This window comes from Heterodontus francisci, chromosome 10 (genome assembly GCF_036365525.1).
Source record: "Heterodontus francisci isolate sHetFra1 chromosome 10, sHetFra1.hap1, whole genome shotgun sequence".
Taxonomy (NCBI): domain Eukaryota; kingdom Metazoa; phylum Chordata; class Chondrichthyes; order Heterodontiformes; family Heterodontidae; genus Heterodontus; species Heterodontus francisci.
Window position 1 is genome coordinate 18,569,708 of NC_090380.1, and position 17,880 is coordinate 18,587,587.

Sequence of the window (17,880 nt, forward strand, 5' to 3'; positions counted from 1 at the left end):
TAAAGCCTTGGACTCAACCTTGCACTGAATGAGAGCTTTGATGCAACCTTTGGGGCTCATTAACCTCTTTAAATAATACTCACATCTCTTCTGCTGCTGTAGCAACAGGTCTACTGCAGCACAGTTGTGAATGTCCTCTTCGCACTGCAGGTTTTGTTTTGGTGGTGTAATCCGGTGGGGAGCTTACTGAGAAAAGTAAAGGACCCCCCCCCCCCAACTACTCAATATTCAGAGGAGTGAGGAGAAGTCCCACCCCAGCAGAACTTGCCCAGTAACCAGCCTCGACTGTTCAGCAGCTGTTTAACCAAGGCAGGCATCACAGACAACTTGATTTACCCTCACTGGAAGTCCATACATACACACTGTTCAGCAAAAGAAGGCTATCTTCCCTTTCCTCCCTGGCGTTATCTAGTCAAGTGTAGCACCTCACTTCTTCCCTCGCTAAGAACAGCTCACTCAGTATTGAGCTGGTATTCTAATTTCAGGTCTTTATAGAACTATTGTGACAAACAACCGCTCAAGACAAAGCCCCCAATCAAAATATATGATTCTGATTGCGGTGGGAGAAACGCACTGTCGATTCATTCCTGTCCCTCCATAGATCGCCTAACATATCACTTTAAACTTTCCCAATGAAAGAAAACCACTACCAAATTGAACCAACTATTAACCCCCAAATGAGGCTAATCAAACCAGGTCTTTAGATCAACAAATTAACTGTTTAATTAGAAAAACTAAATTCTTAAACACTACTAAGATGTAAACAACATTTTTAAAAAAAGTAAATACAATAAAATCCATGCAGATTTATGCTCCTGCCGAAGTGGAATCCTGCAATGTGGTTGCTTGAAGTCCTCGCAGCCGTCCGATGAGAATAAAAAAAAGTCCGACATCCGAAGCTTCAACTCGTCGTTCGTCCAGCGATGACCACTGTAGATCAACCACTCGCAAACACATTTCAATGAATCAATTTGGCTTTCGAATTTTTTTGAGGGACAGAAGATTGTCACAGTCTAACTTCCCTTCCTTCAGTTTAAATTATCAGAAATCTCTGTTCCATTCATGATGGTCCAGCTATCTGTCTGTTAGAACAGTCTGACTCCACTAAAAGCCAGTTCAAAATGTAATTGCAACATTGTATAATCGATTCGCAGTCTATGAGTGGCTATATCCAGGCAACCAAGATGCACTTTCCTTGCTAACTTCTTAGGCTGGCTTGTTCCTAAAGCAGTACTGATCCTTTGCTGTCTTAAAGACATAGAATAAACTTCCCAAAGAAAACAAAACATTCTCTTTCTCTCAATGATTCAACAGCATTTCAAATAAGAAGAACTTGTCCCCCCCTCACCATGATCTGGAAGTTGCACCTGTTCAATAATCTGCTCTTGGAGAGTTGCATCACCCAAGAATTAACAATTATCTTCCTTGCAACAATCTTCTCAGCGGATTAAATACATATTTGGACTGTACTACCATGTTCATTTTGGAATGACAGATATTAAACTTAGACCAGATTTCTACAGGCTCAAACTACCAATTATAGAATATTACAACAGAAAGAGGCTATTCAGCCCATCAAGTCTGTGCCAGTAAATGAGCCATTTGGTCTAATCTCCTTCCCCTGTGCAATCACCATGCCCTTTAATATTTAGCCTTTTCAAGTAACTATCTTAAGTTCTTTTTGGTACAATTCCTGGGCTCTGATTCAACAAAGATTTGTCACACAAAATTCCACATTGTCACCACCTTAAATTGCAAACCTTAAATTAATTTTCTAATTTTGTGATTATCTTTAATTTGTGCCCTTTTATTAGTAGTTTCCCAACCAGGAGAAACAATTTATTACAATTTAACTTAATATAGCCCTTCATAATCGTCATCAGGTTACCTCTTAACCTTCTCAACTCCACTGAAACAACCTCTGACTTTTCATGTTTTTCTTCCTAACTGAAATCGTTCATCCCTGGTACATCCTAGTGATGCTTTTGTATCCTTTCTATAAAAGGGCATTCAAAATTATACACAATACTTTAACTGTAGCCTGATTGAAGTCTTGTACAAGGTTACAATACCTCCTTGCTTTTGTATTCCACACTTCTGCATACAAAACTAAGGATTCCATTAACTTTATCTGCTTGTAATGCCATTGTTAATGACCTGTTTGTCTGTACACTGAGGTCCCTCTGCTGCTCAACTCCATTTAAAATCTTACCATTTAAAGTGATTTTCTTTCTCCTATTCTTACTTCCAAAATGCATACTTCACATTTTTCAAAGCTGCATTGCATCAGGTCAGCCAACTAGCTTACCTAGGTTTTCCATTATATTAAAAGCAAAATATTGCAGATGCTGGAAATCTGAAATAAAAACAAGAAATGCTGGAAATACTCAGCAGGTCTGGCAGCATCTGTGAAGAGAGGAGCAGAGTTAACGTTTCAGGTCAGTGACCCTTCATCAGAATTGTTAGAAATGTAATAGGTTTTAAGCAAATAAAGCGGGGGTGGAGCAAGAGATAATTGATAGGACAGAGGGTCACAGAGAATTACTGACCAGAAGGTCATGGAGCAAAGGCAAACGGTATGTTAATGGTTTGCTGAAAGACAAAGTGTTAGTGCAGAGAGGGTGTTAATTGACTGAAAAATGAACAGCCCTGGCCCAAAGCACAAACATGAAAAAAGTGGGTAGGCACGTGGTAAAAAAGAGAATGAAACAAACTAAAATAAACAAATGAAAAATATATATAAAAAGAAAAAAATAACTGAAAATAAAAAGGGGGGCCCCATCATGCTCTGAAATTATTGAACTCAATGTTCAGTCCAACAGGCTGTAGCGTGCCGAATAGGTAAATGAGATGCTGTTCCTCGAGCTTGTGTTGATGTTCACTGGAACACTGCAGCAATCCCAGGACAGAGATGTGGGCATAAGAGCAGGGGGTGTGTATTGAAATGGCAAGCAGCTGGAAGCTTGGAGTCATGTTCCGCAAAGCAGTCACCCAATCTGTGTTTGGTCTCCCCAATGTAGAGCAGACCGCATTGTGAGCAGCAAATACAGTATACTACATTGAAAGAAGTACAAGTAAATCGCTGCTTCACCTGAAAGGAGTGTTTGGGGCCTTGGATCGTGAGGAGAAAGGAGGTAAAAGGACAGGTATTACACTTCCTGCGATTGCATGGGAAGGTGCTGTGGGAAGGGGACAAGGTGGTGGGGGTAATGGAGGAGCGGTCCATGGTGTCACGGAGGGAATGATCCCTTCGGAATGCTGACAGGGGAAGGGAGGGGAAGATGCTTTTGGTAGTGGCATCACGCTGGAGATGGTGGAAATGGCGGAGGATGATCCTTTGGATATGGAGGCTGATGGGGTGGAAAATGAGGACAAGGGGAACCCTGTCACAGTTCTGGGAGGGAGGGGAAGGGGTGAGGGTAGAGGTGCGGGAAATGGGCCGGACACGGTTGAGGGACCTGTCAACCACAGTGGGGGGGGAATCCTCGGTTGTGGAAAAACGAAGACATATCAGAAGCACCGTCATGGAAGGTAGCATCATCAGAGCAGATACGTCAGAGACGGAGAAACTGGGAGAATGGAATGGCATCTTGACTCTGTCTTTTCTTCCCTGGTCCAGTCTCTTCCCACCTACATCCTTCTAAAATCCTACGTCATTTTGACAATTTCCAGTTTCCTGGCCCTAACCGCCTCCTCTTCACTATGGACGTCCAATCTCTCTACACTGCCATCCCCCACCAGGACGGTTTGAGGGCTCTCTGCTTCTTCCCTGAACAGAGGCCCAACCAGTCCCCATCCACAACCACCCTCCTCCGCCTGGCTGAACTTGTTCTCACATTGAACAACTTCTCCTTCAACTCCACGCAGTTCCTTCAAGTAAAAGGTGTTGCTATGGGTACCCACTTGGGTTGTAGTTATGCCTGTCTTTTTGTGGGATATGTCGAGCATTCTTTGTTCCAGTCCTACTCAGGCCCCCTCCGCCAACTCTTTTCTTGGTACATTGATGACTGTATTGGTGCCGTTTCCTGCTCCCACCCCGAACTGGAAAACGTTTATCAACTTTGCTTCCAATTTCCACCCTTCTCTCACCTTTACATGGTCCATCTCCGATACTTCCCTTCCCTTCCCTTCCTCGACTTCTCTGTCTCCATCTCTGGTGATAGGCTGTCTACTGATATCCATTATAAGCCTACTGACTCCCACAGCTACCTTGACTACACTTCTTCACACCCTGCCTCCTGTAAGGACTCCATTCCTAAAATTGAGCGGGAGGCTTCGGGAGGTCTTCCCTGCCCGCTCCCTCCTCCGCCCCACTTTATGTGGGCTGCGGGGGTGTGGGGGGGGGGTGGGGGGAGGAGGGGTGGGGTGGTGTGGGGGGGTTGGGAAACGGGCCGCCTGCCCCAGGCCAATCAAGGCCCTTAAGTGGCCACTAAACAACATCTTAAGGGCCTTTGCCTGCCTCCACGGTTATTTTACCCGTGGCAAGCGGGCGTCCAGTAGATTTGAAAGGCTGCCCACAGGGTGCCCAATTGAGGGCTGCCTTCGCTTCCCCAACCACCCCCAGGATGTGAGACACCCCCCTTGCCCCCCAAATGACCACCCTTGCCTCGCCAGGTCGCAACCGATTCCCACGGCGAGGCAAACCCCAATTTACCTTCAGTCCCAGCTCCATGTCCTCGGCTGGGCTGCAGTCCCAGCAGTGGCCACCATTCCCAGTGGCACTGCTGGCCCGATGATTGGCCGGCAGCTCAGTGAGGCGGGACTTCCTCCCTCAAGTGGGTAGAAGTCCCGCCTTGGGACTTTAAAGCCCAGGGATCCGTAAAATGCGGGACAGATTCCTGGGCCGGGTGGAAGTGGGTTCGCCACTGTCTTTTACGTTTTTGGCCCAGCTCCCATCTGACCTACGTCAAATCCAGCCCCAAGCTTCCAGCTACTTGCCATTTCAACACTCCCCCCTGCTCTCATGCCCACATCTCTGTCCTGGGATTGCTGCAGTGTTCCAGTGAACATCAACACCAGCTCAAGGAACAGCATCTCATTTACCGATTAGGCACGCTACAACCTGCTGGACTGAACATTGAGTTCAATCATTTCAGAGCATGACAGGCCCCTCTTTTTATTTTCAGTTATTTTTTCTTTTTTATATATATTATTTTTCCTTTGTTTATTTTAGTTTAGCTTGTTTCATCATTCTTTTTTTTTACCATGTTCCGACCCACTGTTTTTTTTCATGTTTGTGCTTGGGGCCAGAGCTGTTCATTTTTCTGTCAATTAACACCCTCTCTGTACTAACGCTTTGTCTTTCACCACACCATTAACATACCGTTTGCCTTTGCTCCATGACCTTCTGGTCAGTTATGCTCTGTGACCTTGTCCTATCAACACCTTGCCTTTTGTTATCTCTTGCCCCACCACTGCTTTATTTGCTTAAAACCGATTACATTTCTAACATTTGCCAGTTCTGATGAAGGTTCACTGACCTGAAACGTTAATTCTACTTCTCTTCTATTCTATACATCTTCATTTGCCAGACCCCTCATGTGGTGCCATCATTTCAATAATGTTTCCTCAATTCCCTAGTCCAGATCATTTATCTGTACAAATTAAATAAGAGTGCCTCCAACACATATTCATGCAGAATGTCACTCACCTCATCTTGCCAGTCGAATAAATTCCTTTTACTCTTTGCTTTCTGTTCTCTGACTGCCTCCCAACCCAGGTGGGCACATTCCCCTTAGTTTCTGTGCCATTATTTTCCCATATGTCTCTTATTTGATACCATATCAAATGCTTTTGTTAATTGCACAGAAACCACATCAATTACTTCTCCAGAAAATGTTATTAGGTTGATAAATCACATCCTCCCTTTGAGAAATCTGTGCTGACTTGCTCTGATTAGTTAGTATGCTATAAAAATAGCTGGCCTAAATTTCCTAACTTCACCCTGTCTTTTACTTGGGAAAAGGGGAGTCATATATGCAATACTCCAGTTCCCCAGCATAAACTTTTCTTTACACGCGATATTGGACAATTATATTCAGATCCTTCACAATTTCCGCCCTACTCTTAATTGCTTTCCAATACGACGTTCTCAGATTACCAGAACAGGGACATGCTCAATTAGTGCTGCATCAGGTGCTCAGCAAAATTAAGCACATATCAGCCTTGGCTCAGTGGTAGTTCTCTCACCCGCGTCAGCCTTGGCTCAGTGGTAGTTCTCTCACCTGGATCAGCCTTGGCTCAGTGGTAGTTCTCTCACCTGGATCAGTCTTGGCTCAGTGGTAGTTCTCTCACCTGGATCAGCCTTGGCTCAGTGGTAGTTCTCTCACCTGTGTCAGCCTTGGCTCAGTGGTAGTTCTCTCACCTGGATCAGCCTTGGCTCAGTGGTAGTTCTCTCACCTGGATCAGCCTTGGCTCAGTGGTAGTTCTCTCACCTGGATCAGTCTTGGCTCAGTGGTAGTTCTCTCACCTGGATCAGCCTTGGCTCAGTGGTAGTTCTCTCACCTGTGTCAGCCTTGGCTCAGTGGTAGTTCTCTCACCTGGATCAGCCTTGGCTCAGTGGTAGTTCTCTCACCTGGATCAGTCTTGGCTCAGTGGTAGTTCTCTCACCTGGATCAGCCTTGGCTCAGTGGTAGTTCTCTCACCTGGATCAGTCTTGGCTCAGTGGTAGTTCTCTCACCTGGATCAGCCTTGGCTCAGTGGTAGTTCTCTCACCTGGATCAGCCTTGGCTCAGTGCTAGCTCTCTCACCTGCGTCAGCCTTGGCTCAATGGTAGCTCTCTCACCCGGATCTGCCTTGGCTCAATGTTAGCTCTCTCACCTGGATCAGCTTTGGCTCAGTGGTAGCTCTCTCACCTGGATCAGCCTTGGCTCAATGGTAGCTCTCTCACCTGGATCAGCCTTGGCTCAATGGTAGCTCTCTCACCCGGATCAGCCTTGGCTCAATGGTAGCTCTCTCACCTGGATCAGCCTTGGCTCAGTGGTAGCTCTCTCACCTGGATCAGCCTTGGCTCAATGGTAGCTCTCTCACCTGGATCAGCCTTGGCTCAATGGTAGCTCTCTCACCTGGATCAGCCTTGGCTCAGTGGTAGTTCTCTCATCTGTGTCAGCCTTGGCTCAGTGCCAGCTCTCTCACCTGGATCAGCCTTGGCTCAGTGGTAGTTCTCTCATCTGTGTCAGCCTTGGCTCAGTGGCAGCTCTCTTACCTGGATCAGCCTTGGCTCAATGGTAGCTCTCTGACCCGGATCAGCCTTGGCTCAGTGGTAGCTCTCTCACCTGGATCAGCCTTGGCTCAATGGTAGCTATCTTACCTGGATCAGCCTTGGCTCAGTCGCAGCTCTCTCATCTCGATCAGCCTTGGCTCAGTGGTAGTTCTCTCACCTGGATCAGCCTTGGCTCAGTGGTAGTTCTCTCACCTGTATCAGCCTTGGCTCAATGGTAGCTCTCTTACCTGGATCAGCCTTGGCTCAGTGGTAGTTCTCTCACCTGGAACAGCCTTGGCTCAGTGATAATTCTCTCACCTGCGTCAGCCTTGGCTCAGTGGTAGTTCTCTCACCTGCGTCAGCCTTGGCTCAGTGGTAGTTCTCTCACCTGGATCAGCCTTGGCTCAGTGCTAGCTCTCGTACTTGCGTCAGCCTTGGCTTAATGGTAGCTCTCTTACCTGGATCAGCCTTGGCTCAGTGGTAGTTCTCTCACCTGGATCAGCCTTGGCTCAGTGGTAGCTCTCTCACCTGGATCAGCCTTGGCTCAGTGGTAGCTCTCTCACCTGGATCAGCCTTGGCTCAATGGTAGCTCTCTCACCCGGATCAGCCTTGGCTCAATGGTAGCTCTCTCACCCGGATCAGCCTTGGCTCAGTGGTAGCTCTCTCACCTGGATCAGCCTTGGCTCAATGGTAGTTCTCACACCTGGATCAGCCTTGGCTCTGTGGTAGTTCTCTCACCTGCGTCAGCCTTGGCTCAGTGGTAGTTCTCTCACCTGCGTCAGCCTTGGCTCAGTGGTAGTTCTCTCACCTGCGTCAGCCTTGGCTCAGTGGTAGTTCTCTCATCTGTGTCAGCCTTGGCTCAGTGGCAGCTCTCTCACCTGGATCAGCCTTGGCTCAGTGGTAGTTCTCTCACCTGCGTCAGCCTTGGCTCAGTGGTAGTTCTCTCACCTGCGTCAGCCTTGGCTCAGTGGTAGTTCTCTCACCTGGATCAGCCTTGGCTCAGTGCTAGCTCTCGCACTTGCGTCAGCCTTGGCTTAATGGTAGCTCTCGAACCTGGATCAGCCTTGGCTCTGTGGTAGTTCTCTCACCTGCGACAGCCTTGGCTCAGTGGTAGTTCTCTCACCTGCGTCAGCCTTGGCTCAATGGTAGTTCTCACACCTGGATCAGCCTTGGCTCTGTGGTAGTTCTCTCACCTGCGTCAGCCTTGGCTCAGTGGTAGTTCTCTCACCTGCGTCAGCCTTGGCTCAGTGGTAGTTCTCTCACCTGCGTCAGCCTTAGCTCAGTGGTAGCTCTCTCACCTGTGTCAGCCTTGGCTCAGTGGTAGCTCTCTCACCTGGATCAGTCACGGCTCAATGGTCGCTCTCTCACCTGGATCAGCCTTGGCTCAGTGGTAGCTCTCTCACCGAATCAGTCACGGCTCAATGGTCGCTCTGTCATCTCGATCAGCCTTTGCTCGGTGGTAGCTCTCTCACCAGGTTCAGCCTTGGCTCAATGGGAGCTCTCTCACCTGGATCAGCCTTGGCTCAATGGTAGCTCTCTCACCTGGATCAGCCTTGGCTCAGTGGTAGTTCTCTCACGTGCGTCAGCCTTGGCTCAGTGGTAGTTCTCTCACCTGTATCAGCCTTGGCTCAGTGGTAGCTCACTCACCTTGATCAGCCTTGGCTCAGTGGTAGTTCTCTCACCTGGATCAGCCTTGGCTCAGTGGTAGTTCTCTCACCTGTATCAGCCTTGGCTCAATGGTAGCTCTCTTACCTGGATCAGCCTTGGCTCAATGGTAGCTCTCTCACCTGGATCAGCCTTGGCTCAGTGGTAGTTCTCTCACGTGCGTCAGCCTTGGCTCAGTGGTAGTTCTCTCACCTGTATCAGCCTTGGCTCAGTGGTAGCTCACTCACCTTGATCAGCCTTGGCTCAGTGGTAGTTCTCTCACCTGGATCAGCCTTGGCTCAGTGGTAGTTCTCTCACCTGGAACAGCCTTGGCTCAGTGATAATTCTCTCACCTGCGTCAGCCTTGGCTCAGTGGTAGTTCTCTCACCTGTATCAGCCTTGGCTCAGTGGTAGCTCACTCACCTTGATCAGCCTTGGCTCAGTGGTAGTTCTCTCACCTGGATCAGCCTTGGCTCAGTGGTAGTTCTCTCACCTGTATCAGCCTTGGCTCAATGGTAGCTCTCTTACCTGGATCAGCCTTGGCTCAGTGGTAGTTCTCTCACCTGGAACAGCCTTGGCTCAGTGATAATTCTCTCACCTGCGTCAGCCTTGGCTCAGTGGTAGTTCTCTCACCTGTATCAGCCTTGGCTCAGTGGTAGCTCACTCACCTTGATCAGCCTTGGCTCAGTGGTAGTTCTCTCACCTGGATCAGCCTTGGCTCAGTGGTAGTTCTCTCACCTGGATCAGCCTTGGCTCAGTGGTAGTTCTCTCACCTGTATCAGCCTTGGCTCAATGGTAGCTCTCTTACCTGGATCAGCCTTGGCTCAGTGGTAGTTCTCTCACCTGCGTCAGCCTTGGCTCAGTGGTAGTTCTCTCACCTGGATCAGCCTTGGCTCAGTGCTAGCTCTCGCACTTGCGTCAGCCTTGGCTTAATGGTAGCTCTCTTACCTGGATCAGCCTTGGCTCAGTGGTAGTTCTCTCACGTGCGTCAGCCTTGGCTCAGTGGTAGTTCTCTCACCTGTATCAGCCTTGGCTCAGTGGTAGCTCACTCACCTTGATCAGCCTTGGCTCAGTGGTAGTTCTCTCACCTGGATCAGCCTTGGCTCAGTGGTAGTTCTCTCACCTGGAACAGCCTTGGCTCAGTGATAATTCTCTCACCTGCGTCAGCCTTGGCTCAGTGGTAGTTCTCTCACCTGTATCAGCCTTGGCTCAGTGGTAGCTCACTCACCTTGATCAGCCTTGGCTCAGTGGTAGTTCTCTCACCTGGATCAGCCTTGGCTCAGTGGTAGTTCTCTCACCTGTATCAGCCTTGGCTCAATGGTAGCTCTCTTACCTGGATCAGCCTTGGCTCAGTGGTAGTTCTCTCACCTGGAACAGCCTTGGCTCAGTGATAATTCTCTCACCTGCGTCAGCCTTGGCTCAGTGGTAGTTCTCTCACCTGTATCAGCCTTGGCTCAGTGGTAGCTCACTCACCTTGATCAGCCTTGGCTCAGTGGTAGTTCTCTCACCTGGATCAGCCTTGGCTCAGTGGTAGTTCTCTCACCTGGATCAGCCTTGGCTCAGTGGTAGTTCTCTCACCTGTATCAGCCTTGGCTCAATGGTAGCTCTCTTACCTGGATCAGCCTTGGCTCAGTGGTAGTTCTCTCACCTGCGTCAGCCTTGGCTCAGTGGTAGTTCTCTCACCTGGATCAGCCTTGGCTCAGTGCTAGCTCTCGCACTTGCGTCAGCCTTGGCTTAATGGTAGCTCTCTTACCTGGATCAGCCTTGGCTCAGTGGTAGTTCTCTCACCTCGATCAGCCTTGGCTCAGTGTTAGCTCTCTCACCTGGATCAGCCTTGGCTCAGTGGTAGCTCTCTCACCTGGATCAGCCTTGGCTCAGTGGTAGCTCTCTCACCTGGATCAGCCTTGGCTCAATGGTAGCTCTCTCACCCGGATCAGCCTTGGCTCAATGGTAGCTCTCTCACCCGGATCAGCCTTGGCTCAGTGGTAGCTCTCTCACCTGGATCAGCCTTGGCTCAATGGTAGCTCTCTCACCTGGATCAGCCTTGGCTCAGCGGTAGTTCTCTCACCTGGATCAGCCTTGGCTCAGTGGTAGTTCTCTCATCTGTGTCAGCCTTGGCTCAGTGGCAGCTCTCTCACCTGGATCAGCCTTGGCTCAGTGGTAGTTCTCTCACCTGGATCAGCCTTGGCTCAGTGGTAGTTCTCTCACCTGTATCAGCCTTGGCTCAATGGTAGCTCTCTTACCTGGATCAGCCTTGGCTCAGTGGTAGTTCTCTCACCTGGAACAGCCTTGGCTCAGTGATAATTCTCTCACCTGCGTCAGCCTTGGCTCAGTGGTAGTTCTCTCACCTGCGTCAGCCTTGGCTCAGTGGTAGTTCTCTCACCTGGATCAGCCTTGGCTCAGTGCTAGCTCTCGCACTTGCGTCAGCCTTGGCTTAATGGTAGCTCTCTTACCTGGATCAGCCTTGGCTCAGTGGTAGTTCTCTCACCTCGATCAGCCTTGGCTCAGTGTTAGCTCTCTCACCTGGATCAGCCTTGGCTCAGTGGTAGCTCTCTCACCTGGATCAGCCTTGGCTCAGTGGTAGCTCTCTCACCTGGATCAGCCTTGGCTCAATGGTAGCTCTCTCACCCGGATCAGCCTTGGCTCAATGGTAGCTCTCTCACCCGGATCAGCCTTGGCTCAGTGGTAGCTCTCTCACCTGGATCAGCCTTGGCTCAATGGTAGCTCTCTCACCTGGATCAGCCTTGGCTCAGCGGTAGTTCTCTCACCTGGATCAGCCTTGGCTCAGTGGTAGTTCTCTCATCTGTGTCAGCCTTGGCTCAGTGGCAGCTCTCTCACCTGGATCAGCCTTGGCTCAGTGGTAGTTCTCTCACCTGTGTCAGCCTTGGCTCAGTGGTTGTTCTCTCACCTGCGTCAGCCTTGGCTCAGTGGTAGTTCTCTCACCTGGATCAGCCTTGGCTCAGTGGTAGTTCTCTCACCTGTGTCAGCCTTGGCTCAGTGGTTGTTCTCTCACCTGCGTCAGCCTTGGCTCAGTGGCAGCTCTCTCACCTGGATCAGCCTTGGCTCAGTGGTAGTTCTCTCACCTGTGTCAGCCTTGGCTCAGTGGTTGTTCTCTCACCTGCGTCAGCCTTGGCTCAGTGGTTGTTCTCTCACCTGCGTCAGCCTTGGCTCAGTGGTAGTTCTCTCACCTGGATCAGCCTTGGCTCAGTGCTAGCTCTCGCACTTGCGTCAGCCTTGGCTTAATGGTAGCTCTCGAACCTGGATCAGCCTTGGCTCAGTGGTAGTTCTCTCACCTCGAATAGCCTTGGCTCACTGTTAGCTCCCTCACCTCGATCAGCCTTGGCTCAGTGGTAGCTCTCTCACCTGGATCAGCCTTGGCTCAGTGGTAGTTCTCTCACCTGGATCAGCCTTGGCTCAATGGTAGTTCTCTCATCTGTGTCAGCCTTGGCTCAGTGGTAGCTCTCTCACCTGGATAAGCCTTGGCTCAATGGTAGCTCTCTCACCTGGATCAGCCTTGGCTCAGTGGTAGTTCTCTCACCTGGATCAGCCTTGGCTCAATGGTAGTTCTCTCATCTGTGTCAGCCTTGGCTCAGTGGCAGCTCTCTCACCTGGATCAGCCTTGGCTCAGTGGTAGTTCTCTCACCTGGATCAGCCTTGGCTCAATGGTAGTTCTCTCATCTGTGTCAGCCTTGGCTCAGTGGCAGCTCTCTCACCTGGATCAGCCTTGGCTCAGTGGTAGTTCTCTCACCTGTGTCAGCCTTGGCTCAGTGGCAGCTCTCTCACCTGGATCAGCCTTGGCTCAGTGGTAGTTCTCTCACCTGGATCAGCCTTGGCTCAATGGTAGTTCTCTCATCTGTGTCAGCCTTGGCTCAGTGGCAGCTCTCTCACCTGGATCAGCCTTGGCTCAGTGGTAGTTCTCTCACCTGGATCAGCCTTGGCTCAGTGGTAGCTCTCTCACCTGGATCAGCCTTGGCTCAGTGGTACTTCTCTCATCTGTGTCAGCCTTGGCTCAGTGGCAGCTCTCTCACCTGGATCAGCCTTGGCTCAGTGGTAGTTCTCTCACCTGGATCAGCCTTGGCTCAATGGTAGCTCTCTTACCTGGATCAGCCTTGGCTCAATGGTAGCTCTCTTACCTGGATCAGCCTTGGCTCAATGGTAGCTCTCTCACCTGGATCAGCCTTGGCTCAATGGTAGCTCTCTCACCTGGATCAGCCTTGGCTCAATGGTAACTCTCTCACCTGGATCAGCCTTGGCTCAGTGGTAGCTCACTCACCTGGATCAGCCTTGGCTCAATGGTAGCTCTCTTACCTGGATCAGCCTTGGCTCAGTCGCAGCTCTCTCATCTCGATCAGCCTTGGCTCAGTGGCAGTTCTCTCACCTGGATCAGCCTTGGCTCAGTGGTAGTTCTCTCACCTGGATCAAACTTGGCTCAGTGGCAGTTCTCTCACCTGTATCAGCCTTGGCTCAGTGGTAGATTTCTCACCTGGATCAACCTTGGCTCATTGGTAGTTCTCTCACCTGGATCAGCCTTGGCTCAGTTGTAGCTCTCTCACCTGGATCAACCTTGGCTCAGTGGGAGCTCACTCACCTGTGTCAGCCTTGGCTCATTGTTCGTTCTCTCACCTGGATCAGCCTTGGCTCAGTGTTAGTTCTCTCACCTGCGTCAGCCTTGGCTCAGTGGTAGTTCTCTCACCTGCGCAGCCTTGGCTCAGTGTTAGTTCTCTCACCTGCGTCAGCCTTGGCTCAGTGGTAGCTCTCTCACCTGTGTCAGCCTTGGCTCAGTGGTAGTTCTCTCACCTGCGTCAGCCTTGGTTCAGTGGTAGTTCTCTCACCTGGATCAGCCTTGGCTCAGTGGTCGTTCTCTCACCTGGATCAGCCTTGGCCCAGTGGTAGTTCTCTCACCTGGATCAGCCTTGGCTCAGTGGTAGCTCTCTCACCTGTGTCAGCCTTGGCTCAGTGGTAGCTCTCTCACCTGTGTCAGCCTTGGCTCAGTGGTAGTTCTCTCACCTGTGTCAGCCTTGGCTCAGTGGTCGCTCTCTCACCTGTGTCAGCCCTGGCTCAGTGGTAGCTCTCTCACCTGGATCAGCCTTGGCTCAGTGGTAGTTCTCTCACCTGTATCAGCCTTGGCTCAGTGGTAGCTCTGTCATCTCGATCAGCCTTGGCTCGGTGGTAGTTCTCTCACCTGGATCAGCCATGGCTCAGTGGTAGTTCTCTCACCTGGATCAGCCTTGGCTCAGTGGTAGTTCTCTCACCTGTATCAGCCTTGGCTCAGTGGTAGCTCACTCACCTGGATCAGCCTTGGCTCAGTGGTAGTTCTCTCACCTCGATCAGCCTTGGCTCAGTGGTAGCTCTCTCACCTGGATCAGCCTTGGCTCAATGGCAGCTCTCTCGCCTGGATCAGCCTTGGCTCAGTGGTAGTTCTCTCACCTGCATCAGCCTTAGCTCAATGGTAGCTCTCTTACCTGGATCAGCCTTGGCGCAGTGTTAGTTCTCTCACCTGGAACAGCCTTGGCTCAGTGATAGTTCTCTCACCTGCGTCAGCCTTGGCTCAGTGGTAGTTCTCTCACCTGCGTCAGCCTTGGCTCAGTGGTTGTTCTCTCACCTGGATCAGCCTTGGCTCAGTGCGAGCTCTCTCACCTGCGTCAGCCTTGGCTCAATGGTAGCTCTCTCACCTGCGTTGCCTTGGCTCAGTGGTAGTTCCCACACCTGTGTCAGCCTTGGCTCAGTGGTTGTTCTCTCACCTGCGTCAGCCTTGGCTCAGTGGTAGCTCTCTCACCTGTGTCAGCCTTGGCTCAGTGGTAGTTCTCTCACCTGTGTCAGCCTTGGCTGAGTGGTAGTTCTCTCACCTGCGTCAGCCTTAGCTCAGTGGTAGCTCTCTCACCTGTGTCAGCCTTGGCTCAGTGGTAGCTCTCTCACCTGGATCAGTCACGGCTCAATGGTCGCTCTCTCACCTGGATCAGCCTTGGCTCAGTGGTAGCTCTCTCACCGAATCAGTCACGGCTCAATGGTCGCTCTGTCATCTCGATCAGCCTTTGCTCGGTGGTAGCTCTCTCACCAGGTTCAGCCTTGGCTCAATGGGAGCTCTCTCACCTGGATCAGCCTTGGCTCAATGGTAGCTCTCTCACCTGGATCAGCCTTGGTTCAGTGGTAGTTCTCTCACGTGCGTCAGCCTTGGCTCAGTGGTAGTTCTCTCACCTGTATCAGCCTTGGCTCAGTGGTAGCTCACTCACCTTGATCAGCCTTGGCTCAGTGGTAGTTCTCTCACCTGGATCAGCCTTGGCTCAGTGGTAGTTCTCTCACCTGGATCAGCCTTGGCTCAGTGGTAGTTCTCTCACCTGGATCAGCCGTGGCTCAGTGGTAGTTCTCTCACCTGCGTCAGCCTTGGCTCAGTGGTAGTTCTCTCACCTGGATCAGCCTTGGCTCAGTGGTAGCTCTCTCACCTGGATCAGCCGTGGCTCAGTGGTAGCTCTCTCACCTGGATCAGCCGTGGCTCAGTGGTAGCTCTCACACCCGGATCAGCCTTGGCTCAGTGGTAGCTCTCTCACCCGGATCAGCCTTGGCTCAATGGTAGCTCTCTCACCTGGATCAGCCTTGGCTCAGCGGTAGTTCTCTCACCTGGATCAGCCTTGGCTCAGTGGTAGTTCTCTCATCTGTGTCAGCCTTGGCTCAGTGGCAGCTCTCTCACCTGGATCAGCCTTGGCTCAGTGGTAGTTCTCTCACCTGGATCAGCCTTGGCTCAGTGGTAGTTCTCTCACCTGTGTCAGCCTTGGCTCAGTGGTAGCTCTCTCACCTGGATCAGTCACGGCTCAATGGTCGCTCTCTCACCTGGATCAGCCTTGGCTCAGTGGTGGCTCTCTCACCGAATCAGTCACGGCTCAATGGTCGCTCTGTCATCTCGATCAGCCTTGGCTCGATGGTAGCTCTCTCACCTGGTTCAGCCTTGGCTCAATGGTAGCTATCTCACCTGGATCAGCCTTGGCTCAGTGGTAGTTCTCTCACCTGCGTCAGCCTTGGCTCAGTGGTAGTTCTCTCACCTGTGTCAGCCTTGGCTCAGTGGTAGCTCACTCACCTGGATCAGCCTTGGCTCAGTGGTAGTTCTCTCACCTGGATCAGCCTTGGCTCAGTGGTTGTTCTCTCACCTGCGTCAGCCTTGGCTCAGTGGTAGTTCTCTCACCTGGATCAACCTTGGCTCAGTGGTTGTTCTCTCACCTGCGTCAGCCTTGGCTCAGTGGTAGTTCTCTCACCTGGATCAGCCTTGGCTCAGTGGTAGCTCTCTCACCTGGATCAGCCTTGGCTCAATGGTAGCTCTCTCACCTGGATAAGCCTTGGCTCAATGGTAGCTCTCTCACCTGGATCAGCCTTGGCTCAGTGGTAGTTCTCTCACCTGGATCAGCCTTGGCTCAATGGTAGTTCTCTCATCTGTGTCAGCCTTGGCTCAGTGGCAGCTCTCTCACCTGGATCAGCCTTGGCTCAGTGGTAGTTCTCTCATCTGTGTCAGCCTTGGCTCAGTGGCAGCTCTCTCACCTGGATCAGCCTTGGCTCAGTGGTACTTCTCTCATCTGTGTCAGCCTTGGCTCAGTGGCAGCTCTCTCACCTGGATCAGCCTTGGCTCAGTGGTAGTTCTCTCACCTGGATCAGCCTTGGCTCAATGGTAGCTCTCTTACTTGGATCAGCCTTGGCTCAATGGTAGCTCTCTTACCTGGATCAGCCTTGGCTCAATGGTAGCTCTCTCACCTGGATCAGCCTTGGCTCAATGGTAGCTCTCTCACCTGGATCAGCCTTGGCTCAATGGTAACTCTCTCACCTGGATCAGCCTTGGCTCAGTGGTAGCTCTCTTACCTGGATCAGCCTTGGCTCAGTCGCAGCTCTCTCATCTCGATCAGCCTTGGCTCAGTGGCAGTTCTCTCACCTGGATCAGCCTTGGCTCAGTGGCAGTTCTCTCACCTGTATCAGCCTTGGCTCAGTGGTAGATTTCTCACCTGGATCAACCTTGGCTCATTGGTAGTTCTCTCACCTGTGTCAGCCTTGGCTCATTGTTCGTTCTCTCACCTGGATCAGCCTTGGCTCAGTGGTAGTTCTCTCACCTGCGTCAGCCTTGGCTCAGTGGTAGTTCTCTCACCTGCGCAGCCTTGGCTCAGTGTTAGTTCTCTCACCTGCGTCAGCCTTGGCTCAGTGGTAGCTCTCTCACCTGTGTCAGCCTTGGCTCAGTGGTAGTTCTCTCACCTGCGTCAGCCTTGGTTCAGTGGTAGTTCTCTCACCTGGATCAGCCTTGGCTCAGTGGTCGTTCTCTCACCTGGATCAGCCTTGGCACAGTGGTAGTTCTCTCACCTGGATCAGCCTTGGCTCAGTGGTAGCTCTCTCACCTGTGTCAGCCTTGGCTCAGTGGTAGCTCTCTCACCTGTGTCAGCCTTGGCTCAGTGGTAGTTCTCTCACCTGTGTCAGCCTTGGCTCAGTGGTAGTTCTCTCACCTGCGTCAGCCTTGGCTCAGTGGTAGCTCTTTCACCTGTGTCAGTCTTGGCTCAGTGGTAGTTCTCTCACCTGGATCAGCCTTGGCTCAGTGGTAGTTCTCTCACCTGTGTCAGCCTTGGCTCAGTGGTAGGTCTCTCACCTGGATCAGCCTTGGCTCAGTGCTAGCTCTCTCACCTGGATCAGTCATGGCTCAATGGTCGCTCTGTCATCTCGATCAGCCTTGGCTCGGTGGTAGTTCTCTCACCTGGATCAGCCATGGCTCAGTGGTAGGTCTCTCACCTGGATCAGCCTTGGCTCAGTGGTAGCTCACGCACCTGGATCAGCCTTGGCTCAGTGGTAGTTCTCTCACCTGGATCAGCCTTGGCTCAGTGGTAGCTCACTCACCTGGATCAGCCTTGGCTCAGTGGTAGTTCTCTCACCTCGATCAGCCTTGGCTCAGTGGTAGTTCTCTCACTTCGATCAGCCTTGGCTCAATGGCAGCTCTCTCGCCTGGATCAGCCTTGGCTCAGTGGTAGTTCTCTCACCTGCATCAGCCTTAGCTCAATGGTAGCTCTCTTACCTGGATC